Raw genomic sequence first — 27,062 nt, 5'->3', positions numbered from 1 at the left:
ATGTCACTAGATGGATTGCAAACTGGCTCAAGGACAGAACCCACATGGTTAGAATTGCTGGAGTCATGTCAGACTCCAAACCAGTTACAAGTGGTGTCCCACAAGGCTCAGTCCTGGGACCTCTCTTGTTCGGTATATATTTCTCGGAGGTACAGGCCAACAAGGAAGGACTGTGGCTGACCAAGTTCGCAGACGACTGCAAACTGGGCACCATAATTGACTCTCTAGCTGACACAAGCATCCTCCAAAAGGGCCTCATAGAAACAGACAACTGGTGCCAGAGCCATAGCCTCAAGCTAAATGCCAAAAAGTGCATAGTCATCCCCTTTGGCAAAAACAAAGTGCCCACAAATTACCACATAGGTGGTAATCCATTAAGTACAGAAGAAGTAATTAGGGACCTGGGGACCCAAGTTGATAGCAATCTCTCATTTGACAACCACGTGGCCAAAGTGGTTAGAAAAACATTTTATATAGCCCACCTAATCATGAAGGGATTCACATCTAGATCAGGGAGGTCATCGTGCCTCTTTACTCATCCCTCATCAGGCCCATAATTGAGTACAATGCCCCTTTTGGGATGTACCTTACCAGACACCTGCAGCAACTGGAAAGACCCCAAAAGTACCTCACCAAGAGGATCAAAGGGCTCAAACAGATGCCATATGCTGCCTGGTTAAAGAAACTCCAGCTCTACTCAGTGGCATACCGCCTGTTCAGAGGCGATCTGTGCCTGACGTATAAAGCCATGTCCAACCCGGAATTAATGGATATGCTGCACCTCAGAAAATCCAAATCCCATCGAGCTACGCGCTCGAGAGACTTGAGCCTCAGCACTGAAATAAATAGGACATGCTGGAGGGGCAGATTCATAACCCAGAGGCTCCCTTCACTCTGGAATAAAATCCCAGTCCAGGTTAGGCAGAGCCCCTCATTGACTCTCTTCAAGAGGAATCTTGATGAGTGGATGGGAGATCATAGGTTTACCCCGGGTATCACTTCTGTGTCACTGTTAGACAGAGGCACAGTATACTAACCTCGAAAAAGGGCATAGCAAAATAAATTTAAAATGGGTGGCGAAAGCCAAACACATTCTGGCTAGGCTTATAAATGCCCTAGGGCAGATAGCCTAGTATGAACCTATGAACCTATGATTGAACTTTTTAAGAATGAACCATCTCCTTTAATGCTATAAGCAGAATTGCCCAAACCCCATCCTGAAACACTAGGGAACTGAGTCCGTCTCTACCACCATTCCTTTCTCCGATGCCAAGAGACAAGTTGCCTCCCAAAGTGTTTCATCACCATAAAGTGAAGCAGGACTATCTCACAACATGGCACTAATGGCAATTTATTCTCAATATCTGTAATGGCAAGTCATAACCTAGCCAAATCCTTCCAGCATCTCTTACCTCACAGAGCATTTGGTATTCTGAACAAGTATACCTTGTTAGTAAAATTTACAGCCAAACAATTCTCAAAAAACACTGAGCTTGACAAATGCAATGCATAACAATTAACTTCCAACTGTAAAAACATATGAAATACTCCAAACAGGTAATGATAGTAGGCAACCTTACTGAGAGGAGAATGGATAGGAATATATACTTATTTAAAGCCTCATACAACTCTGTTATGCCTCTTTACCCCTTCCTGTCTCTCCACTAACAAGAGCACAGCATGGTAAGAATCTCCTCTTGCATTTACTGAGGCATAATCTTAAAAGCTATACAATACATTTTCAAGGTCTCTTGAATGCATGGATGAAAACCACACAACCACGCAAGCAATAAAATGCCCCATATAGGTAATTCAAAAACAGAACTGTTTTCTGTTCATGCAAAAAAGTAAACTATTACTTATACAAAAAAATGTATATTTACTTTCATTTCATGAATAGTTACAAAAGATTTAATTAGGTTAAACTTTATACAGTGTTTACATGAGTAAGAGTTTGCTATATGTTTATTAACAGCTGTGTGTGGGTCTTAAGAAAAAGAAACATCATAAACCAACAGTCCATCACAGAGCCCTGCATGGTTTTTTTGCCTATTCATAAAAGCTTGCTTTATAATAAAAGAACAGGATTGCAGCCATCAACCATTTAGAAAATGACATTAGTCCTGGCAAGTAAATTCTTAGCTGCCTACTAGGGCCCAAAGAGCCCAACAGCAAATTCCACAAATTTCTGAACATGATCATAAAAAGAAAATACACCACCAAGCAAATCCTTAAGCATAAGTGTCTCAAAAGCCAAGACCATCTTCCCTCACACAACACTATGTATGGAATGGATCTCATGCCATAAGCTCCAAACCTCTTTGGGCTGATACAACAGCTATTATTAGTAAAAATTCAGAAATGTCTTGTCCACAGACTCTGCAAGCTCAAAGGAAACTAACTTTATTTTATTAAGATTCACTCATGTTCCACTGTGAAACCAATGTGCCAAACACATTATCTCCCCACCCCCAGCCCAGGTAAATAAGCCCGGTCTTCCTCCAAATGTTCCTTCTGGCACCAGTAGGAGGAAAAAGCATTCTGCTTGGACAAATGAGATATCTTAATATTAGGTCTTCTCATTTCCTGGGGAATCTTTGCATAAACAAGGCAGCTTCCAGCATTATCTTTGTGGCAGAAAGGGGTAAAACTAAAGCCATGCATAAGATGCCAGAAACCCAAGTAAGACTAGTGGCTTGGAGAGGAGGATGGAGTGAGCAGCTGTTGTCAGCTCTCCCTTACTAGCTGTCCACATGCATGACATCTAATGGAAGTAGTCTGGAGTTGCACAAATGAAGCACAAGCTTGTGAGCATACATGCGCTGATAAGAGCGGGAGGGCAGCAGATCTCAGAGAGCTACCATGGGGAAGGGAATGTTTCGATAGTTTGAGGTAGGCAGACTCAGACCATTAAGATGGCCAGCTCCCCTCCCCTCTACTTTCAGGAGGAGGCAACAAATGTTATTACAATGGGAGCTCAATCAGGAGCAAATACATTGCAGGACATGCCTCTCATTTGTCCCAGACTCAAATTTTTATCTCTTTCCATCTTAATCCCTCCTAAAACTGGTGACTTTTGCAGAGAAGTCTGTAAATTACACTTAAATAATGACAACCACTTATAAATTTCTTTAACTAGAGAAAATATATATTAACATTTTCTTGTTCGGTCAATGTCAAGTTAACAGTACTAATATTTAAGTGTCCCTGCTTATTTCTGGATTTGACCCAGACTGGCTGAGAGCCACCCATGTTGTAGGACATTAACATAGCCTGGACAATTCCTGTCAACTGCAGGCCAACAGGGTGAATGTTGTGGAGTCACTGGGAAAGTCCGGGAAGGGGCAAAAAATAGAATGCATTTCCCCATGTCAGACTAAAACTTCATTAACCATAATGTCAAATATGGAATGTGAAGTGCAGAATAAAAAAAACTCACATGGCTGCCTAGATTAACGGAAAATACTTCATGTAGGAAAAGTAAATGCTGGATTTCCTTTAAGATTTGTTTCCTCAAAGAGGAAACTACAAAGTAATTTCCAGATAGCCTTGGACATGAAAGGGATCCCTCTAAGAAGAAACTCTGTCAGCTGTTTCAAAATAAGCAGCTCAGAAAATCAGCGCATAATCTCCCAAATGGATGTTTTGGTGAAGCGTTTTAGTAAAAAAAAAAACCTTTATAATATGTTAAGGAGGTAGTTGAAAAGTAAGAGACAAACTGGGATACATTAGTCTTATCTGTTTGCTTGTATCTCAGCTGTCCACTGAGTCACCTCTAATGAACTACTTTATGGAAAATACCCTAAGGCTCTGCTGGACTTAGCAAAGGAAACATGGAGATATCCCCATTTTGGAAGTATCGAAGGACACAGTGCTGAAATATAGGAAAGAATGACAATGATGTGCCTAATGCAATACAACATACAGTACAGTTTTAGGAAATACAATGAGCAAGCTGGAACAGTAATGTTAGGGTGAGGGTATAACAATTAGTGGCAAAAGCTAGTGGTAATTCAAAAAGAGGAGATGAAACTCATTGCTGTGTGAAATAATCAAAATGGGGAAGTATAATGTCAGGCAACGTAATGAAAGAAAACCTGACAAAATATATCAAGTCTATATATTAGAAACATGGAAAGACAGAGGATTAAAGGGGGACTGTTTCCAGGTTAGGAGCCTGCCTTAAAGATAAAGATATTAGAAACCATATCAGTACATCAAAAGAAAGAAAGAAACACAGACATGTGGATTACAAAACGCAGTTTCCAGATCCAAGGGAGAAATCTTAACTAAAACACAGCAGTTACAATTAGGGTCTGAAATTATTTTTTTAAACTGTAAATTTGATAGCTACCCCAAATCTTAGGGCAAAAGGGCTTGTACAGAGATTGGGGAAGGCAATGCATCTCAGCAAAACGTTAACTGGCAAATTTCCTTAACAGGACAGGTAAAGGGGAGAGCAGCCTTTTCTCCTACAACTGGTATGTTTCAGTACAATGTTCTGTCTTTGGGATTGCATGCAAATCCAGACATGTTCCAAAGAATGGTACCTATCCCCATCATGGTGCTCTGAACTTATAATAATATATAGCAAGAAATAGGAATGCACTTAAACAAGGTCCAAGCACTCAAATTCTATCCAGGCAGTGTGGGCTTGACTGTTACCCTTAGAATGTACACAACCAGCATGAAGAAGCCAGCTATCCATTGCATGTAACAAGAAGAAAGTTCAGACAAAAAATGTAGAGACTATATAGAAGTAGCCAAGGCCATGCACTAAAGTTGTCTTGTCTCCAGATTTACTAATTATTACAGATTATTCCCTACTTTTTTACTCTGGCATGCCTCCTTGGACATGTATGACAAAGGCTTGCCCTGTGAAGGTACAGTAGTTAAATGAAGCTGAATAACCATTCCAGAATCCAAAAACCGCCCTTTGCATATAGCCTGAATCATTCATCCCTGTTTTAGCAAATAATTAATTCTTCAGGCTAATACCTAGACATAGGGATAGGGGTTCTGCTGTCTCAGGAAATACAAGAGTAATAACATACCATCTGTTTGGGAAGGAAGTTCTTCCCCTCAGGGGAAATAAATATGTTATGAGGATAAAAAGCTTTCAGTCTCCCACTTAAACATTATCTCTTACTACTGTAGCATACCATGCCCCTCTTAAATGAAGGAGTCAAAACAAAGGAAAAATGTCACTAGATGTGATACAACTCCATAGCTCCTCTCACACCCTGATACTTGCTACTCAGTTGCCTCTAATTTTTCCTGGATATGTAACATATGCCTGACTGCCTTATTCCTCAACACTATTATTACATACTGAAGTTTAGCTTTCATTGTTTGGAGTGACAAATTACCTGTTATCTCTACCTCTACTTCCTAGGAAAATGTAATTTTCCCTAAGCTGTTTATTATTCATCTGTGTAAGTTTTGTATGTATGTATATATACTTGTATGTATAATGAATCTGTTGAAGTTAACTTGCCTCTACATTTTTTTTAATTGTTCAAGAATGTTACAAATACTGTATTATTGGAGCTTTTATCTCAGAGCCTCTACTGAAAATGGGCTCTTATGGCCCAGTGGACTATCACGATAATCAAATGCCAATAAATAAAAGAAAGAAAGAAAATGTTTTTGAGCCTACAGACCTATTGTAGTGTAGAACAGACTGTAGCTACACAGTACAGTTCACTGTACAAGTCACAGAACACATGGGATTGAGACAGGGTGATGGAATGTGAGTGTACAAGTGATGTTTCATAATAGCAGGTAGACCTTTAGTAATACACTAAGTATGTGTTGTATACAAATGAGAGTCCCCCTTTAAATAAACCTATACAGTGTGTAACCAGGTTCTTACAAACCAGGACTTCCATTAGAGAGGCGGTTCAGTCTGTCTTTAAGGCTAAGAGAGCTGCTGTGCTCTGCAAAAAAAAAGTCACAGAAGAGACCTCATTCCTCTTACATTAGAACTAGATTATTACTTCTGCTTACAAGCCTGTGTTATGGAAGTCTAAAAAAATTGTTACCAGGAGTCAGAGGAGCAATTTCTACTAAACAAACATGAAGACAGAAAGCCTGCAAAGTATGCCTATGTTTTAAATGTAGCTCAACAAATAAAATTGTATTGCATCTGTTATTAAAAGCCAGTACCAAGTTAAGTTCAGACTTCACTTTTTTATATGCTGTTTTACTAAAACAAGTGAGTTACTGCTGTATAAACCAAAGGCTGCTGTTGAATAAAACCATTTCTGTACCTGAACTTGAATCTAAAGAGTAGGAAGCATCATAATTTGTAATAGCTGCTTGTTGGTGAATCATTTTCTGCATCCAGAAGATTCAAACAATACTCTGTTCATAGTTGCCTTTTTGCCTTCTTTAACGAACGTAAAAAAACAAAAATGTTCCCCTACTCATTGAAGAAAAACATATTCAGCTTACTTAAGGATAATATTATAAGCCTCCTGTTCCAAATATATCAAAGTCCTGTGTCTCAATATTTAAAACCTACAGATCTATAAAACAGAGTGGAGAGAGAGAAAAAATATATGCTAACCAAAGTATCCAACATTAAGTGTTAATATATAAATATATCTATCGGTCTATGCTGAAAATAAAAGTACACAAACATCAGAACATAGGCACTTCAAAAACATAGTTACCAAAAAAACTGTGGACTGATACTGAAAAAGATCACAAAATGAAAAGAAAGTTCCCTTCTGCAATTGGTTAACAAAAAACCCTACCAGTAATCTATAAAGCATTACACGATACAAAGCTGAAAGTTATGTTAAACATAAAAATGCTTCAGAGAGAGAAATCTAAGAGGTAGCAATGTTACTTATAACCCTGATTCATAGGTGTGCACTTGGCCAACTACCACTGGTGCCATTTTAAGCCAAGCCATTCATCCTAGATCTCAGACAAGTTCTGTTGCCAGGGACTTGGGAGATGAACTATTTACAGACTGCCTGTGTCCACTGGAGATACAGATGCCAAACCAGAGATGAATTTGTGTTACCCATCAAACTGCTCAAGTTACATTTTAATTGAGTTACGGTGGAACTCTGCTTCACATGGATGGGTAGTCTGTTCCAGAAAAGGCACAGTCTCCAAGATGCATACCTGTGTGTCCAGCAGGTCCTAGTTATATCACAAGCAAGGTTTCTGACTTTACAATGGAGAATTGTGTTGCTGTTTGCTTAGCAGATATGCAAGAGTACCATTAGGGTGTGGTGGGGGTCAGACAATGCCTTGTATGCCAGGCATAGATCACCCCTCAACAGCCTGTAGGACAAAATACAGGGATAGGGCTACAATGTGGTCTGCATAGGGAATATTACTTGCACCCTATATTATTTTAGAAAGGAACCTCTGTAGACATTCCAGTAGCTGGATGTGCTCGTTTAGGTACATACCAAAGGGGCATTGTACTCATTTAGATGTCTGATAAATGCAAAATATAGTGGAACAGTGACCTCCATGGATCTAGATGACATACCTGTGTTTATAAGTTGCACAACATAGAACGATTTCCTCACCAGTATAAACACATGATGGTTAAAGACTAGATTATGGTCTGTGTGTATTCCCAAGTTTCTGACTACTGGGTCAACTCTTAAGGATATGATTTCAATATGATAGCAACCAGTGGTGGATGACTTCCCAAATGATACCATTATGCTTTTCTTGGCATTTAATTTTAGTTCATGGCTCTGACAAGTTACTTGTTTATGCCAGTCCTTCTGCAGAACGTTACTGTCAGTGGGGAATACTATAACTACTCCAAATTTGCAATAGTCTGCAAATTTGGACAGCCAGATGCTCTTGAGGTTTATCCTGACTTCAAAGAAATAGATGCCACAAAGGAGTGGTCCCAGCAGAGATCCCTGAGGGATTCTAGTGACTGGCTTCTTTGTAGAGGTGGACTCCCCAATTCTAACTTCCTGGGCCCCATCTGTGAGCCAGCTGGCTATCCATTGGGTGACACAAGGGCTACTTCCTGAGTTTGGCAACAATGCTCATGCAGGCATTATGTCAAGTGCCTTAGCCAGGTCAAGATAGGCTGTGTGAACCATTTTGCCTTTGTCCATTGCTTCAGTGACATTACTCAACTTGGAGAATTCTTTTGATAAACATGAGCTGACCTTGATGAAACCAAACTGGAGAGTCCAGTGTCTGGAGATTTCTTATGTCATCATAGATCATTTCCATGATAATGCATACCACAGCTTAGCATATGAAACTAGTGAGATTTATACGTCTGTAGATGGCCCATCTTTGTACAGATGAGCATGCTTTTATCCTGCTGGGTGCTAGACCTCCTAAAATTTTGTTGTTATTTTCTTCTGTTACACAACACAACCTATTGATGTTGCAAGACATATTTATTTTTGATGGGAATCAAGAAACCTCTACCTTTAATCCCAGCTTGTGTCGTAGTTGGTCTAAATGTGTGAAAGGAATAACAGATTTTTCACTGCTGGGGTGCTGCCTCCAGATTTAATCCATGTCTCGGTAAATGAACAGACATCTGCATTCTTTAACGTTAGAATGGATTGTAATGGCGTGGAGCTTCTTGTTTAGACTCCTAGCACTGAGCAGTAACGCATTTAGATTTTTTTAGCTTTGATTTGCTTGGTTAATACATATTGGCAAGACATCAAAAACAGGACCGAGTTATAAACCTGGCTATCAGAAACAAGTACATCACTGACATTATTTAAAAAATTCTTAGTTAACCTGAAGGAAAAAAAAGAATTACCATGCTAGTCCAATACCAGAATCAGCTAGAGCGTCTTCTGTGTGGAGGCATGCGCGAATGGCCATGCCTTCGTTGAAGGTTTGCGTCAGGGCTGGTAACTCGGCACGTAAAAATCTACTAACAAACATTAGCGGACCGGAGTTCCGTTGTGGCGACCCCTAAGATAAGGGATAAGCCGAAAGACACAACAACCTCTTATTGCACCAACTTAAGTCGTACAATTACTCGGGCTTCTGACATGGCCTAAACCTTTTGTCAGAAGTGCCCAGGTTTGCTTCCCTCAGGCCACCAAGATACAGATAGAAAAAATAATATAAGTTACAGGAGCATAAATCCTTGAGGCATCTAACACTGGCTTCAAACCTCATTGTAACCTATTCAAAATTTAAAACCAGTTTATTACATTACACAGTCTTAAACACCTACAGATAGCACACCACTTAAAACTGAACGTGAAGAATCATCCGTTAACCAAGGGTGAAATATGTCATTTCAGGGAATTTCTAAAAATTAACTTTACGAACAATGTCAGTAGATACCAACGAAGCAAGGATAAGTCTGAACAATAAAGTATACGATTAATGACAATTTACAGTATTAAGATTGGCTACAATTGGACACAGCCCTTTTTGTGTATGCGTAATTTAAATAATATGGCTAAGAAATGGTCTTCTTAAAGCTGCCAACATATTCAAAATAGATCAATAAACAGTAATTGATTAAACTATCAGCAAAAAAAAGGGGGGCTTTAAAAATAGGAAAAGTATGACGATTTAGGTAGGTGCCTCCTGGAGGGCATAGTCTATTAGGACGAAACTTACATTCCAATGTTTTTCTAAATATTCAGATTGAATCATTATATCGAATCTCAAGCACTTCAGTACTATGAGGCAAAAATCTACAACAGAACATCTTTAGGCTGGTAATTTTAAATATATGTGTGTGTGTTGTGTCTTAGTAAAGATATCGCACCTAAACCATTTCAAAAGGTTCCAAGTTCACCCTCACACAGTAAAACAAACAGTCCCACTCCCAGGCCATACCAGTTCAGATATGCTTCATCAATAAGGGCCAAATCAAAGTAATCCTAAAACGCTCCAACATTTTTCCTAAAATCAGAGCCTGAGCTATACGCCCTTTGACCTGAGGTTATTCCTAAAATCCACGCAAGAGAATGGGTAGTGTTTTTTGGTTCTGCACCGGTTATATTTACTGGACGAGAAAAGTTTCTGGTTGTTTAGCGTAAAAACTGGGGAATACTAAACGTTTTCAACCGCAAAGAGGGAAGAGATTCTGAATAACTCAGGTGAGGAAACATGTACAAAGAAAAAGTTCATAAAACCATATTGTTTTAAGTGGAGACCCTTGTATCATAGATCAGAAAAGTACGCTGCTGGATGGTCGCCTTTAATGGCGCAGGTGTAGCGGGGAGGTTGATGCTTAGCAGAGGCGCTCCTGCTTTGTGGGGTGTGGCTCTTGTTACCATTTGTAAAGCAGAAATTGTAGCAAACACCGGGTTGATTAAATCAATGAGCTATGTTGTGCTTTTCTGCTTTACTTTTTATGCTAGAGGGGTATAACTAACGTGATCAGTGTAGCTAAAACACCGATATTAACAATAATTAATATAGCACACTTGGCTCTTAACTGCCCTTGCTTGTGGATCGTAATGTTATGCTGTCTGTCTTCAAAATGCGATTTCAGAACAAAACCAAATATTATAGTATTGTGTATCGTTCATGTACCAATAATTTAAGTTAATAATTGCATACATATTAGAAAATCAGTATACCAGTACTAGTATTTAAAGGCTCTTCCCATGTTTGTCTCCTTTGCCCGAGTGCTGTTTTAGAATCGGGTATGTTGTAAGAGATTGATAAACATACTGCCCTGGTTTATGCTATTGGAACTTTGGAAGCATTTTTTGGAGAGTGGGTGGATAACATAGCTCTCTACCTTTTAATGTAGGACATTTGGACAAAGCCTAAAATATTAAGGGGATAAAAGCCCAAAAATAGGGGTAGAATTTAAATATTGCTCTTATAAGTTTAGAAACTTGCTAGAACAACAGGCTTTGTGTTAGCATATATTTCTCTAAAGGATATAAAGTCTGAAACCCAAATTTGTGTCATTATATAGTAACTTAATTTCTCACTGATGTGTCATAGAATCACACATTTTATGAGGGACAGACCAAAAATATAAGACAAAAATCAGATGGGAGGTATGATCTTGCCAGTTTATGTATGTTTATCTCTCAAAATGAATACATGGGAAGGATAGAGTGCACAAAAGGCATCACACTGTAAAAATGTGCACACTTCTGTTTAGATGAACCCACTGAGGCACATGCTGTTGTTAAGAACCTGTGCCAGAGAAAGTTGCTTGTGTTCACTTCTAGGAATTTGGATTTCCCAGCAAACATTTCTGCCCTGTTCATGAATAGTTTATCCAGTGGGTGTCTCGGAGGGATGCATGCATAGGGTTGGTCTCAGGCCAGTTATAACTAGTTTGGCCATTAGGGTCCCATACTAGGCTATGTTAGGGTCATTTTACTTTGTCACCCAGACTGCCCAAGATACACTACAACAAAGTGTTTTCTGACTACTAGTCTTTGTTTTGTAGTAGCTACAAGTGTTGTGAGCACACATTTCATGTTGTGCACTCCACTAGTACCTAGTCCAGTGTTGTTAACTGCAGCTCCTTTTCTCTTGTCTAGCTCAGTGTTAGCTTCTCCCACAGTAGCCAGTTACTGTTGTTGAGGGCTTACAAGGGTTTTCAACAAAAATCTTCTCAGATTAAACATCTGGTTTTGTAAACCACTCCAGTTAGTGTCTCAGAAGAAAGTGAGACTAGGCTCAACTTGAGAACTGATTGTTTGTTTTTTAACAAATACATTTAAAAGAATTAACTGAGGCATATTCAGTTTCAGAGATTATGAAAACCAATACTTTTTTACTGCTCTTTATATTTACAGTAACATATTGTGACTTGAGCTGTTGTCTGATAATAAGACAGAATGCTATCAGTTCAGCAGAATGATATGGAAATGCTTGTAGCAGTCAGAGATAGAAACAAAATAATTTCATAGAGGGAAACACAAGGTGAATGTATATTGAGTGGTTGGAGGTAAAAGGGGACTGACAAATGATTCACCTGGCTGAAAGAAGAAAAATACCAATATAAACAGTTTGAATCATAAATGTACTGCAGGAGAATCAGTTTCAGAGTTGTATACAAAATAGGTGGGCAAGCAAAAATATATAGCTAGAAAATAGTTGTACTGGACTGAGGAGGAGTTTTTCTAAGTATATTGAAGAAAGCTAAAGAAACTGTCCGGTTTTACATGTTCTCCCTACCTGCGTGTGGGTTTTCTCAACACATTTTGTCTTCCTCCCATCTGTCAAAACCTGATGCTTAGTGACTACTTTAAATTATTCACACACGTAAATCTTTACTGTTGCACTTGTGACCTAGGATATGGCTGAAAAAGCTCTGCATGTGTTAGTCCACTTACTGATTTAACAAAACTCTGTTTTAATTAAATAAAAGTGTATTTTATTAATTTTATCTAAAATAGTCCTAAGTCCAGGAAGTCAACAGGTATATGGAAGGTTGGAGTGGGAAGAGTAAGGTATCTGCTGAGGTGCCCCACAACAATAGTCCAAACTGGGTCCTGAAATTAAGTCCAGCCCTGGGCACACATGCACTAAAAATTCTTACTATGGTTGCTACAGTCTTACTTGTGAACCACCCACCATCAACGTGCCGGCAGGTGTTTTTTTTAAATGTGTGTGTATTCACTGCATCTGGTTGATGTGTGCGTGTGTATATGTATGTATGTATGTGTGTGTGTGTGTGTGTGTGTGTGTGTGTGTGTATATATATATATATATATATATATATATATATATATATATATTAGGTAAATTAGAGTAATATTTAAAAGTCATCCCTGGTTTTGAGCCTTTGCCCCCCCATTATTTTTAGCTTGAGAAGATATGGAGAGATATGGTAGTGGAGTACAATACTACATGCTAACTTTTTGATAACTTAACTTAAGTCAGGGGAGCATTTTACACCTTACATAAGGAGTTCTTGGTGCACTCTACCTGATTATATTATCGTGGCTGTGTACAAAATGTGATTTACTTAAGAGAAATCTGGAAATTGAGAATTGCCCCTTCTGTGTAGCATAACCACTCACTACATTAGTAAGTGGTGCCCCTGTGTCTGCTGCATTCTTTGAACATCATGTTAATTGAGATGTCTTTTCATTTTTCTGTTTTATTATAACTTACGATAAACAGTAGATCTTGGTTTTGCTGTATTCTATGTTGCTGGGGGATTCGTCATATTCTCTTCTCTTGCAAAACAGAAGTGATAAATTACATGTGATGTCTGTATAGTTTTATTGAAAATTAATTCAAAAGCCTGTGTTGTGGCAATATTTGTATTTAGCACAACAGAAGTTATTGCTACAGTTGCCCCTTCTAAATGAAGGTTTCTAATTTGTATAGTTCACTGTTATTTTAACTTTTTAACATTCAACCATTGATTTGGCCATTAAGAAATTTGTCTATCATTTTGAATTGCAATAAGTTGCATTTCGTTTCATACTTTGGCCCAGAGGTTACTTCCTGTATCAACAGATTGGCACTACTTGTCTAGGAATGCACTTTGTCATAGTAAAGTGAGCAAAGGTGTACGATTTTTAGTATTTGCTGTAGAAATGAAAGTGGTAACCACCAACACTGTAAGAATATTCTGTGATCTCCCACTGGTGACTGTTAAAATACTAAGGAATTTATAACCATTGGAATAGCAGAGCAGTCATTACGAATGTGCAGTAATGTATACTAATGCAAGACTGTGGCATCATTGCTTATTACCACCAACCCCAAGGTACAAAAATCTCACACTTCAGTAGTAGGGATGTTGGTCCAACTTTTCCACTCTCTGCCCCTCAACCTTCCCTCAGTAAATAGCAGAAAATACCATGAAGTACAACTCCCCCTGCTATCACTAGGGAAGAGGTCCTTGATCCTCTCTAAGGCCAAGAACACTGCATCAGTGGGTGCCAACAATATCCTGAGATGCATTCTAAATAGCAGGAAACAGGCTCTCTTGAATTGCTATTTAACTGCAGTTTCCAAACAGGCTTCATGAATGGAGAACAGCGACAGTCATCCTTCTGCACAAAGTTGGGCCATCTACAGACCCTGGAAACCACAAGCCCATAAGTTTCACTAGCTCATATCTTCTTTGAAAAGGCCACCAAAGAAATGGATGAGGGAAAAATGGTTCACACTGCCTACCTTGACCTGGCCAAGGCATTTGATACAATACTCCCCATGTACATTGGTGACAAACTCAAGAGGTTAGGTATGTCACCTGCTGGATAGCCAGCTGGCTCACAGATGGGACCCAGGAAGTTATAACTGGGGAGTCCACCACCACAGAGGCCAGTCACAAGAGGAGTCCCTCAGGAATCGGTCCTGGGACCATTCTTTTTTTGGCATTTGCTTCTCAGAAGTCAAGGCCAATGGCTAGCTAAATTTGCAGATGATTGCAAATTAGGAACAGTCATAGAATCCTGCAGTGACACGCATGTTTTCCAGGAAGGGCTGTCACTGACAAATAACTGGTGTCAAAGCCATGGACTAAAACTAAATGTGACAAAATATATAATAGTATCCACTGGGGAAGTCATTCACACACACACACACTAATCTAGCCTTTGACCATCACTGCCTATAGTAGTGAAGAAATCCTTCTGTGTTGTAAACTTGTGAACAAAGATATGTTATCTAAGGCCAAGGAAGTCTTTATTCTACTATATTCGGCATTCATCAGACTTGTCATTGAGTTTACAGTGCCTCCTTTGGTATGTACCTAACCAGGCATTTCCAACAAATGGAATGTCCACAGAGGTTCCTCATTAAAAGAATACAGGGTGTAAGTAACCTGTCCTATGCAAACCACCTCAAGGTCCTATCCCTGTGTTCTGTTTTCTACAGCTATTGAGAATGGCTGGCATGCAAGGCATTGTCAGACCTCACCCTGAAGGACCTCCTGCATATGTGCAAAACAAACAGCACCAGAATTACCTGTTATGAAGACTTAAACCTTGCCTGTGCTGTAAATAGGACCTGCTATGTATCCAGAGACTCTCCGTTCTCTGAAACAGGCTTCCCATCCATGTGAAGCAGAGATCTTCCCTAACCCAATTCAATTGTAACTTGGATGTCAGGACTGGGAAAGGGAAATCCATCACTGGTTTGGCACCTATTTTTCTAATGGACTCGGGCAGCTTGTAAATTGTTCATCTCCCAGGCCCCTGCTTGTAAATGTTTCATTCTGAAGCCCCTGCTTACACTTATTGAGGATTCCAGAACTTGTCAGAGATTTGGGATGCATGGCTAAGCTTAAAGAGGCCCTTGTTGTTATTAACCTACTGTATTAAACACCTATGAATCTGTGAACCACCTACCCATAATAGAAGAATGGGGAAAAGTACCCTGTAAAACACTTTGAAAAGTGTAAAATGTAGTCTTTCCAATTCAATATTTAAGTAACATATTTCTTTTAATTGGTAAAATTTGCAGGACTGGGCCTTACACTTCTGATAGAGCGCCCTGGTAAATTCTCAAGGTTTTCAGGAAAGGAGATGGAATGGGTTGTGGTCCCTTTGTAGTATAACAACAGAAGTCCTTTGGATTTTATTTTGTATTTCTCATGTGTTTCCACTTTAATTTTTTTAACCTTCAGTAGCTTAATACAAGGACTGTAAAATGTTATCAGCTTTCACTGTAGTTTGTTTCTGGGTAATGTGATTTGATTTTGTTACATGTCCAGTAAAAAATATTGTGCATTTTAAAAGGACTTGTTTGTTACTACAAGTATGCCATCCTCAGTACTGCATTAGGCTCATAAGGGACTTTTGCAGATGTGGCTTCAGATAATATTGCATATGTTCCATTTCTGTTTTTAGTACATGACATGTCAGCACACATGGTTTAAAACCTTCTAATGAGGATAGTTACTAATTTAAATTGCCAGCATTAGTACAGAGGAAAAAATAAGAGTCCATTTAATACTTGGAAGCTAAACCTAGATCATAAGCAATGCTTGGGCAAAATCGTGGAACTGGAGACTTGCTGAAAACCAAAGTTTTAGAAAAATATGAGAATGGATGATTTGGTCACATTTGTGAAAGCTGAAAACCAGAAACCCTTTAGGGTAAAATGGTTTACTCCCATTTTACTTCTGCTTGTGCGAGGTAAGGGTCCTTTTGGTGGAACTAATTAGAGAGTCATCATCTCACTGCAGTACTCTGTGCACCCTGACACAAGTCTGTAGAAAGCTTTGATAATGTAGCACCATTTGTGGTGTGGTGTGTGTTGTCAACCCTTCTACTTGTATGGCAACTGACTCTTCATATTGTACTTTATCTTTGCTTTACTGGCTATGATATGAGGAGGTTCTCTAGTCTAATTCCTCTTCCTTTTATGTCAAGGAGTGTGTGTGTATATGTACGTATTTGAATATAATTTAAAAGCTGTAGCTAAATCTCATTAGTTTACTTCATTATTGCACCCACCGTAAGTTAAATGTGTTACTGAGTTTAGTCTTTGCCTTTTGGTTTGGGTCATGCTTCCCTGATTAACAAATGAATAAATTAGTTCATCCATTTATGCTTACAATTTTCATCTGACTCCGTGAAGAGATCCCATCATTTACAGTTTAATAGACAAGTGGGGAAAAGACTGCCATGCCTTTTTCCATGTCACGCATACCTAAGGATAATTGAAATTCACCTGTTTGCCTGCTACACATCTTTGGTAGTTGGGAAGAAACCAGAATTGCCAGAGAAAATTCTCACAAACTCGAAGGGGGACATGTACACCCCCAAATAGAAGATACCCTAGCTGAAAATAAAACCAGAGGACCTCTTGATGTGAGGTGATTTATACTTGACCACTGCACTACATCAACCTTATTCACTGCAATAATGGCACTTGCAGTAAATACATTCTAATAGCATTCCACTCCAGGTAGAGGATCACACCTTATGTCAAGATAGCAGAAATACACACTGCAGTGGTTTGCCAGAACTTATCTTTTGCTTCCCTTCACTGAAATGGTCTTTGATACAGGTAAACATGTTTTATTTAAATGCATATGTGAAGATGTTGAAAGAAATAGCTGGAATAAAGCTTTTATGGCAATTCATTTTTCTCTCTCAACTAATTGGATGTGTACACGAGAGTATCTTTGCATGTGGATGATAGATGAGGGTGTTTATTAGCATATGAGAATCAATGTGTGTATGGGGACTGTCACTATGACAGCTGTTAATTGCAAAAGGAAACTCAAGAAAACATGGTTTCTTCAGTCTGTATTATGGATTATTAAACTAGCAGTTTTCTGTGTGAAAAAGTAGCTTTTTAATAAAGTTTATTAATTTTTTGCCAACAGTTTTAATTAAAGCCAACTTGTAATTAAGACTGCAAGAAAAAACATCATTGTTTTTAATTGAGACATTGGCTTTTAAATGATGACATACTGTAAGATGGATTATTTATAACGTACAGATCGTAATGATAGTCACCAAAGCATTGTGATGGCTCATGGATTTACGTGCACTTTAGGACCAGGATTAAAAAAAATGGTAACATGGATGCTAACATGCAGCTGTGAAGCCTGCAGAGTTGCATAGCTGCATGGCCCTGACCACTGGGCCACTAGTAGCAGAAACCTAATGTGGACATCCAATCCTAGAGCTGCATAAATATGCTCATGCTGCAAATGAAAGTAGCATACCTTTTGCAGTGAAGGTGACTGTGCAATGGCAAGTCATGTGGCCTAGGTCCAGTGGTATGTAGGTACTGTATCTATGATGATGCATGTCCATAATGGCATTGATGTGACACTCCTTGCAACACAGGCATTGCCAAGAGCCCAGATAATGGCTACACAGTCAAGTCCCTACCATCGTTATAAATGAGAAGGAAATGAATGGATAATACAGGGTGAAGAGCAAGCAGAGGTACCCAAAAGAACCAAAGAACCAGTCGCCAGGAAGAGTTGTGTAATGTCGAGGAGGAAGGCTGTCTTTTGTGTTTGACAGGAAAGGTATGGGAAGGAAGGAGGCTATAAAGAGAGCAGCAGGATAGATGGACATAAATAGATAAAAAACAAGGTATGTGCTGACAAATCTTAAGGGCCACAAAGGAGAGATGCAGACAAAGAGTGGTAAAACCATTGTTATTAGTGGAGACTGGACAAGGAACTGGGTAGGGGACTGAAATACAAGCAAAGGAAACACCATCAAGGGAGTTAGGATGGAAGAGGGAATTGCCTGGCAAGCTTCACAATGGGTGAGCTCACGAAGTCTGTCACCTATATGACTACCTTATTGTTGAGCCTAGCCATTACTGGCCCAGTAGTCTGGCCAGGCAGCCATATGGCTCTGCAAGATGCATGAAAATGCACTCCAGGGTGACCATCCAGGTGTCTCGCCACTTGTCTACTTTAGCCATCACCAGTCCTTCACCTCCCACTGAGTGAACCAGTGGGACACCATGGTGATGTTTGTTGATGAGGAGCCTCCACTCACTACCAGAGAACCTTCCAGATTGCCCCCTGCAGTATGACGTTCTCACTGTGCAGAAAGGGGCTGCTCTAGTGATGGCAGGAGAGACAGCAGGTGGTGGTTAGGCAGGTGCACGGTATCTTAAATGCATTCAACGCTACAGAAAGTGTGTATCAAAATGGAGAGAAACAAAACAATGAAGGACAAATAATAAAGAATATAACAGCAATAAGAAAAAAAACGTGATCACTAGTTTGTGCTGTACCATTCTGTACAACAGACCTTGGATGGGAAAAGATGCATTGAGGCCAGCAATGACAGCCTGAAAGTGATATACATGCCTGTTACCCAACTGTGTGCTCCACTCAGTGGAATATGATGGGAGGTACCATGTTACTAGCATGTAGGACAGTTTTAAAGTCTATGGGAGTCAAATGGTCTAGCCACAAATAACTAATCTTTATTCTGTATAAATGAATACAATGCAAAACCTTGATAAAGTTCTGAGCAGGTGTGTGACTAGTGCTAGGATATGTGTCTCAGAGTGGCATCAGACCACATAAAAACACACCTCAGAATACCAAATGAATATGTCAGGAGTACATAATCCCTGTAGAAATATCGTGCCCTCACAAATTTTATTTACTACATTATTGGCACTTTGTTGACCAGATTAGTCTCACTAGGATAAAGACCTTTTTTCAGGGAACACCTGAGGCAGTATTCATACTAATATTGGAGAAATTTGACCAGGGTGCTGAGGAACTTGCCCTACTATTGGTAGTAGAGGGAAGCCTTTGTGTGTGACACATCATATTTCCTGTTCCTGCTCCAGGTGCAGAGGTGGCCAGGGGAAACGTGGAGAAAACATGGCTGATTCAGCATTTGCTGAAACTGGAATGAAAGTTGCTGAAAATGTAGTTGAAATGGTAGAAAAACTACCAGAAGTTTCTTCTGATGATGTGGGTGCAGAAAAAAAACAGTGAAAATTGGAGGAAGAGGAGATTGTAGCTGAAACATAGATGGATTCAGAGAAAACTTTCAGAGGAGATTGTTTGTAGGAGAGAAATTTTCCTCTGAAAAATGCATATTTAAAACCCTGCAATCGGGGGGGGGGGGGGATAAACCAAGGTGAGACAGAAAATGGAGCAGCAATTTCATGGAGTGACATTTTGGAAAAAATAGAAGAAGAAAAAGGAGATGAGAATGTGCCAGAAAGAGTTTGAGACAAAAACTTGTGCACAAATTTTTGGAGAAGGAACAGAGATGAAAAAAATAAAAGAAACAAAAAAGAAGTATACAGTATGTGTGAGCAGTAAAAAAGAAGAAAGTTTGGACGGGTACGAGGTTTGGGATTCTGTCAAAGCACCTCTGGGTGTCAAAGCAAAAGAGGTAAGAGGATTTATTTTAATTAATAAAAAGACCTTTTGTGACTTGATATTTGAGACTGGACAGGCCATGGAAAATTTTTTGGATGCCTATGAACAAAAGAAAAATATGGACGGTGCACTGGTGCAGTGGTAGTGTTGTCACTTCTCAGCAAGAGGTTCTCCAGTTCGATTCTTGGCTGGGTTGCCTTCTGTGCGGAGTCTGCATGTCCTCCCTGCATTCGTGTGAGTTTCCTCCGGGTGCTCTGGTTTCCTTCCATGTTCAAAGACATGCATCTGGAGTGTTTTCTCCTGGGCCTCCACTGAAAACTGGCTTTCTTCCAAGTCAGACTTTCCCAGTTAACAAATGTTAAATAAATAAACAATATTTATCCATGGTTAGAATGTGTGGTGCAAGCATTTCACAGACAAACAAAAAAAAAAGAATAATGATCCAGTTTAGAACTGAAGTTTAAGGAAAAGAACCTAAAGAACAGTTGTCAACTATATAGTAAAGAAGTAATGGACAATACAAAAATTGGATGGGAGATAGGAAATTCACCCCGGGGATCATGTCAGTTGCCCTGCTAGACAGGGGTCCAGAGAAGTAAATATTGTGGGAAGAAATGTCCAGGGAATTGTTATGGCTAGGCTTGTATAGGCCCGAGGGCCGATAGCCTAGTACCAACAATCTGTGAACCTAATATATGATGAAAGAAGACTATGGGCTTGGGGATGGGAATGTGGAGTAATACTGAACATGGTAAATGCCAATGTTATGCATTTACCTAGTATTATTAATGTTAATAGTAATAGGGGTTTTGTGAAATACAGGAGCAACCAAAGACTTGTTGTTGTGGAAAAGGTGATCATTTGACCAATGAATGTGATAAAAAAGATGCTATTTATGTGGTTAAACAGTGCATAATGCAAAAATATGTGGTAATAAAATTGTTACAAAAAAATGGATAGAATATATGACCAAAATGTATTGGTAGGAAGAGGACATCAAGAGTTATTATGGATGAGAAATAATTTATGATATCATAACTTTTGCTTCTACATTTTTATTTAAGATAGGGGATATAAGTGAAGCTTATGATATTCAATATAAATCGTTATGGGGAATTTTGCAGACATATAATGTAAGCAAAAAATATTACAAGTAGTAAACTATGTTTATGAAAAGAACTATGTGAAACAAAATGTAAATGGCTGGATTGGGGAAGAAATAGAATGTGGAATAAAGCAGGGCTGCCCAGCTGGTAGTGTAATTTTCTCATTGGTTATGAATGTAATAGTGAAGGAAATAAATAAAATGTCAATTAGCGGTGGATACAAAATGAAGGAATTACAATCTATGTATAATTATGCAGATGATATTGTAATAATTGTTAAAAATAAAGTATGGATGGAAGAAGTAAGTGAAAAATTAAGTATAAAGGAAAAAAATGGTTTAAGTATAAATAAAGAGAAAAGTAAAAGGATTTGGTTTTGAAGGTATGATAGGAGGTATTGATTTTCAATGAAAAATATGTAGATATATTAGGAATAACATTTGGAAGGAATGAATACAGACCACTACAATGGGATAATGTACTCGTGAAGGATATGACTGCTTTTTTGGAAATCATAGATTTTCATATAGAAAAAAGCACACTTGTTGAACACCATGGTAATAGCAAAAATTGCTTATGTCGCTAACATCTATATGATTCCTATTAAGTATGAAAAGAAACTAATGATGATTATATTTTCTTTTAAATGGGGCTGTAGACTGACTCTAGTCGAGAGGAGGAGTTCTGTATACGAAAGAAGAGTAAGGAGGTTTGGGTTTAATAAACCCAATAGTACATGCAACATCTTTAATTTTATATAGGGTATTAAAAAGAATTATGAAGGAAAATAAAAACTTGGTAGAAATTATACTATATTATGAATACAAAGAATTGTGGGAAGGAATTGAAGTGAAAAAGCATAGTGAATAAAGAAATAAAAGCGTACCAAAACAAAATGTGTATTATTGAAAATAGACTTTGAAAAAAGTAGAAGGGAATGGTGCTTAAATATTATGAAAGCATTTTATTGCATTGATCCGTGGAAAGATTTTGAGAGATGAGAAAAAATCCATAACGATGACATATAATAACTATAAAAAATTAAAGAATGTAATGATTTTTTATGGAGATTGTCTATTAGAAAATTGCTGGTTAAGGCAAATATGCCATACAAGAAAAAGCAAGTTAGAATATGTACTAAATGTGGGGAGTTTGAGACTGTGTATGTGTGTTTTGAAATGTGAAAGAGTTCATAATTTGTGGAAAGAAATATGTAAACATAATAGGGACATTTTGTTAAAATTTTGTGCAAATAAATATGGGCATAATAGGATTTGGTTATTATGGTGTACAAAAACAGGAAAAGTGAAGAAAATGGACAGAGTAATATTTTATGTTTCATGGACTATTTGGAATTGGAGACTAAATGAAATCCAAATACAATGGAAAATGGACTTTGACAAAGATTCTGGAGAAAATAACATTTTGGATGTGGATAAGAGTGGAGAATGATGCTTAAATTGAAGTTTATAATGTATGGAGATTTGTAAATAGATATAAATAATATCAATGTATATATATAAATATATATATATATATATATATATATATACATCAATAAAAAACTACTCTTTTGTGCTACTAGATTGTGTCAGAGGGATCTTACAGTAGTAAGGAAGAGGCCTAAGGGAAGGATCAGTATACAGGAAGAGAGAAAAGCTATGGAGAGTTTTGAAAGTATAAAGTTAGAATTTGGAACAAAATTGTTCAATATGGAATGTAAACAGATTCTTGTGTGGTGGATATTACAAATGACCAATGTTTAACGGTCTCAATGGAAAAGGAAGTATGAAAGTCTGAAGTGGTGCAGATAACAGAACTAGTATTAGGAGGGTTTGTAGATGATGATCTGGTAAATTGGATGATCCAGGTGATGGTTCTACTGTTTCATAGGGTAAGATAGCCGATAACATTTTTGGAAGAGATTAGGATGGTAATGTGGGAAATGCACCTGTGACAGAATGTAAGAGAAAAGCAGCAACAAACTGAGAAGGTGTCTGGTTTTATGGCAACAGATAATGCAGTAACTAAAACATGTGCAGCAGTGACAGCAGACAAAAAAAAAAAGAGGCAGCAGCAATCTGTAGGCAATTTTTTTTTTAAAAGAAGAGAAGGCCAACTGTGAGAATAAGAACAAAGAATGACAATGTTATAGACTGATATTACATACAGGGTGTTAAACATACCTTTCAACCTCTTAGTATAAGAAATCTGGACAAAGTATGACAACGTAGGGGGACAAAGGCCCAAACCTAAGGGTAAATTTTAAGGGATAGATTTTAAATATTGCACTTGTAAACTTAGAAAGTTGCTAGAGTGACAGGGTTTGTGTTAACATATATTTTCTGAAGGATTTGAAGTCTGAAATTGGAATGAATGTCCTTATTTAGTGACTTCAATCCTCAGATCATCCCAGTGATTTGCCAGAACACCACAAATTTTATGAGGAATAGATCAAAAATATGGAGCAAAAGCTGGACATTAGGTGAAAACCTGGACAGTTGAAGAGGTATGGTTTTTAAAGCTCAAGAAATTTGTTTTTTTATACATATTGGGACATAAATTTTTTGTGACTTAACATTTGAAGCTGATGAAATTTCTGGAACTGTGTAACAAAAGGGACATTTATCTGTATAGCTATTATTTGTTTTCTGGTAGCAACGTACATGTTAAAATGTTAAAAGCATTACTTTGTCTTCTATTGGGTCATCTGTTCTAAACTGCAGTGTTAAAAATCCATGAAGGATCTGTGTGAAACTGTTGATAATGTGAAAGTTGAAGATGATAGAGAAACCTATGGAATGGAGGGTGGAGATTGGAAACTGTTTAGAAATGTGAAAAAATATGATGAAACTCTTGTCTAGTGTTATTTTTGTGGATGGACATAGAGGTACATTGGGATATGATGGCCAACCCAAATAATGTTTCTCTTGTGGGAATTTCTCTCATTTAATTAATGACTGGTATAATTTACAATGTAACTAGTATGGGGAGAAAGGAGGTTTGTGCCTGAATGCAGGTTGTGAAAAAAAAATACTAGATGTAAGGTTAACTGTTGTGGATGTGAAATGGACAGAACATGTTTATAGAATTATATCAATATAGGCAAGGAAAGAGAGAATTTGTTTTGTCAAATATTGGATTATGCAGTGGTTAACATAAAAATTATAATTGCTGGGGACTTTCCTTCTTAAATAATTAAAAGAAAAGGGAGAGATGTAAAAAAGAAATTACAGGAAGTAATAGATTCTGGTAAATTAGCTGTGTAGAGTAAAATAAGTCAATGGACTTGTAGAAAGGGTCACTTGGATCTGAACTTGTTTATTTTTTAATATTGGAAGGCTTGGGGGTAGCAGACAGTGATAAAATTGACTGTTTTCATATTATTTTGTGATATATGGAGGTGATGAACAGGAGTACATTAAAGTAGGAATTTGAATCTTCTTATTCTTCTTTCGGCTTTTCCCGGTTAGGGCTCGCCACAGCGGATCAACTGTCCGCTCATGATTGGCAGTGGAGTTTTACAGTGTTGAGTTGCCAGCCCAACCTTCCAAAGAAGGCACACACATGCACACACTCACACCTAGGGCCAATTTAGAGTGTCCAATTCACCTACTGCATGTCTTTGGTATGTGGGAGGAAACCCAAGCGACCACAGGGAGGACATGCAGACTCCACACAGAAGGCACCCCAGCCGAGAATCGAACCGGAGAACCTCTTGCTGTGAGGCAGCAATGCTAACTGCTGCACCACCGTGGCCGCCCAAAGTAGAAATGGGAATAAAAAGAATAAATGAGAAATTACAGGATGAAATTGGAAAGTGGGAAATATTGCAGTTATGGAAGGATCATATAACCATGAATGACATCTATAAAAACTGGTCTGGAATGGTGGATTAAATTTTAAAAGAAACTAGTATAAAAGTTTTCTCCCCATGGCAGGATGATGTAAAAAAGGAAGGGACGCATGAAAATGAGAAAGTGTATAGAAATGTATTAGAGAATTTAGAGAATAATACAAGAGAGTATTGTGATGTAGAAAAGAAATATGTAAAAGAAATCAAGAAAAAATAAGGCATTACTTTTTAAGAAGAGATTATTTAGAAGGGAAAAATTAGGAGGGATCTGTATATTTGGATAAAATAGTAAATGAGGATATTAACATAATGAGGTAAATATAAAATGTAAAGGTAGAGGTAAAAAAACATGAGAAAATTTGAGTATTGTAGTACAGCATTTGGAAATATGTTAAAGGAGAATGGAAAGTTTAAAAAATCCAGAACAAGTTAAGGGAGAATTTAAAAAATAAATTACTATTAGTGAATTGGACAAAGTAGGGCGGCCACGGTGGTGCAGTGGTTAGCATTGCCACCTCACAGCAAGAGGTTCTCCGGTTCGATCCTCATCTGGGGTGCCCTCAGGGTGCCCACATCTCAAAGACATGCTGCAGGTGGATTGGACACTCTAAATTGGCCCTAGGTGTGAGTGTGTGTGTGTGCCTTCTGTGGAAGGTTGGGCGCTGGGCTGGCAACAAACTCCACTGCCAATCATGAGTGGACAAGGTGATCCACTGTGGCGACCCCTAACCAGGAAAAGCCGAAAGAAGAAGTGAATTGGACAAAGTACTTGGAAAAGGAAATATTTTAATATCAGGCCAAGATAAGAGTATGGAATGTACAAGAAAGTAATGGATGGCAAAGTATTCTGTAAATGTACTACATGAATGGTTGACCTCCTATAAAGAGTTATATAGTAGGATATTGAAATGTATATGGACGAAAGCTGAGAAGAATGACATTTGAAAACCCATCACACTAAATAACACCGATAATAATTTTTATGAGAATAATACAGAGGAGAAAGGAAGGAAGGATGAGGGATATTATGAAACAATATATAAGGTATAAAAGGGAATGGATGTCAAGAATGGTTATAGCATCCACAATTTCTCACAACTAATTAGTAAAAGTGAGGATGTGAAACTTATGCTAGATGACATCAGCAAGGTATTTGATACAGTAAGACGTGCTGTTTTGTGGGATGTCATGGAGAAGTATGGAATAGGTAGTAGAAATAGGATAGTGTGTATGTCAGCATATCAAAATAAGAGTGAGATTGTTAGTGAATGGGTGGCTGAGTAAAGAAATATGCATGAAGTGTATAAAGCAAGGATGTTCCATGACTGGCACATTGTTTGTGTTGGTAATGAATGCAACAGGGAGTGAAGCAGCTTAATGAAAGATGCAAGATATGTGATTCAAAAGGAGGTGGTGAGTCCAGCAGTTTTGACATATGCACACAATACAGTTGTAGTTACTAAAAACAAAATCTGGATGAGGGAAGTGTTGGTTTGCCTGAATGGATGTTTAACAGAAATGGAAATGACCCTGAATTAAGACAAAGGTAGGGGTTTGGCTGATGTGAAAATTGGAGGGGGGGGTTGTATTTCTCAATGAATGAAGGGCCTTTGCTAGGAACACAATTTAGTGAAAAATGATGCAATGGGAGAGTTTGATAAAAGAAATGAAATACGTCTACTGTGGAAGACATGTAGAGTAGCATTTAAGAAAAAGGTTCATCTGGTGAATTCTGCATTAATGGGAAAATTGTATATATATATATATATATATATATATATATATATATATATATATACATATATATTATGTATGTATATATAATATATATCAAATATTCATATGATCCCAGAAAAATCTGTAAAGAAAATTGTGCAATTAGTGTTTTCTTTCATATTGTGCTCAATCTTAAGCCCAGTTAAAAGAAGTGTGTTTTATATGACAGAAGATGAAGGGGTATTGGGGGCTACTAAATGGGCTACTAAATCTAGTTGTTTATTCTACTACTTTAAACATGTATAGAATATTAAGTGGGTAAATATGTATAGACTATAAAGTGGGTAATAGAAGAGCATGATAAATTAATAGTGAGAATGTTTAAATACAAATATAAAACATCCTGGGATGTGAGGAGAAAAAGAGTATGTAAATTATGACATTAAAGATCATCAGGAAAAAATATTAACCTGGAAATTTAAAAATTGATATACCACATCCTTTTAGTTTTCTCTATAATAATGTAATGAAACGATAGTAGTATGTAAATCCATAGGAACATTTTACTAGAAGAAATTGTTAAAGCCATTAAAGTAAGGAAAAAGTTGTGTACCAAGATAGTGTTTGA

The 27,062-nt window shown here is 37.9% G+C and overlaps 1 protein-coding gene across 1 annotated transcript in view; it reads left to right on the top strand.

The window, feature by feature from the left end:
• Positions 1-9,872: 9,872 nt before the first annotated feature.
• The window catches only part of LOC122805310 (rac GTPase-activating protein 1-like), a 748,681-nt gene continuing 731,491 nt past the window's right edge, over positions 9,873-27,062 (top strand). The window contains exon 1 of the mRNA XM_044075398.1: positions 9,873-10,085. The gene's annotated coding sequence lies outside the window, so the exon portion shown is untranslated. The remainder of the gene's footprint in view (positions 10,086-27,062) is intronic.

The sequence above is a fragment of the Protopterus annectens genome, chromosome 6.part1, assembly GCF_019279795.1.
Source record: "Protopterus annectens isolate FY-2018-M chromosome 6.part1, PAN1.0, whole genome shotgun sequence".
Taxonomy (NCBI): Eukaryota; Metazoa; Chordata; order Ceratodontiformes; family Protopteridae; genus Protopterus; species Protopterus annectens.
The sequence above is the reverse complement of the archived record's forward strand: the minus strand, read 5'-3'. Positions and strand labels throughout refer to the sequence as shown.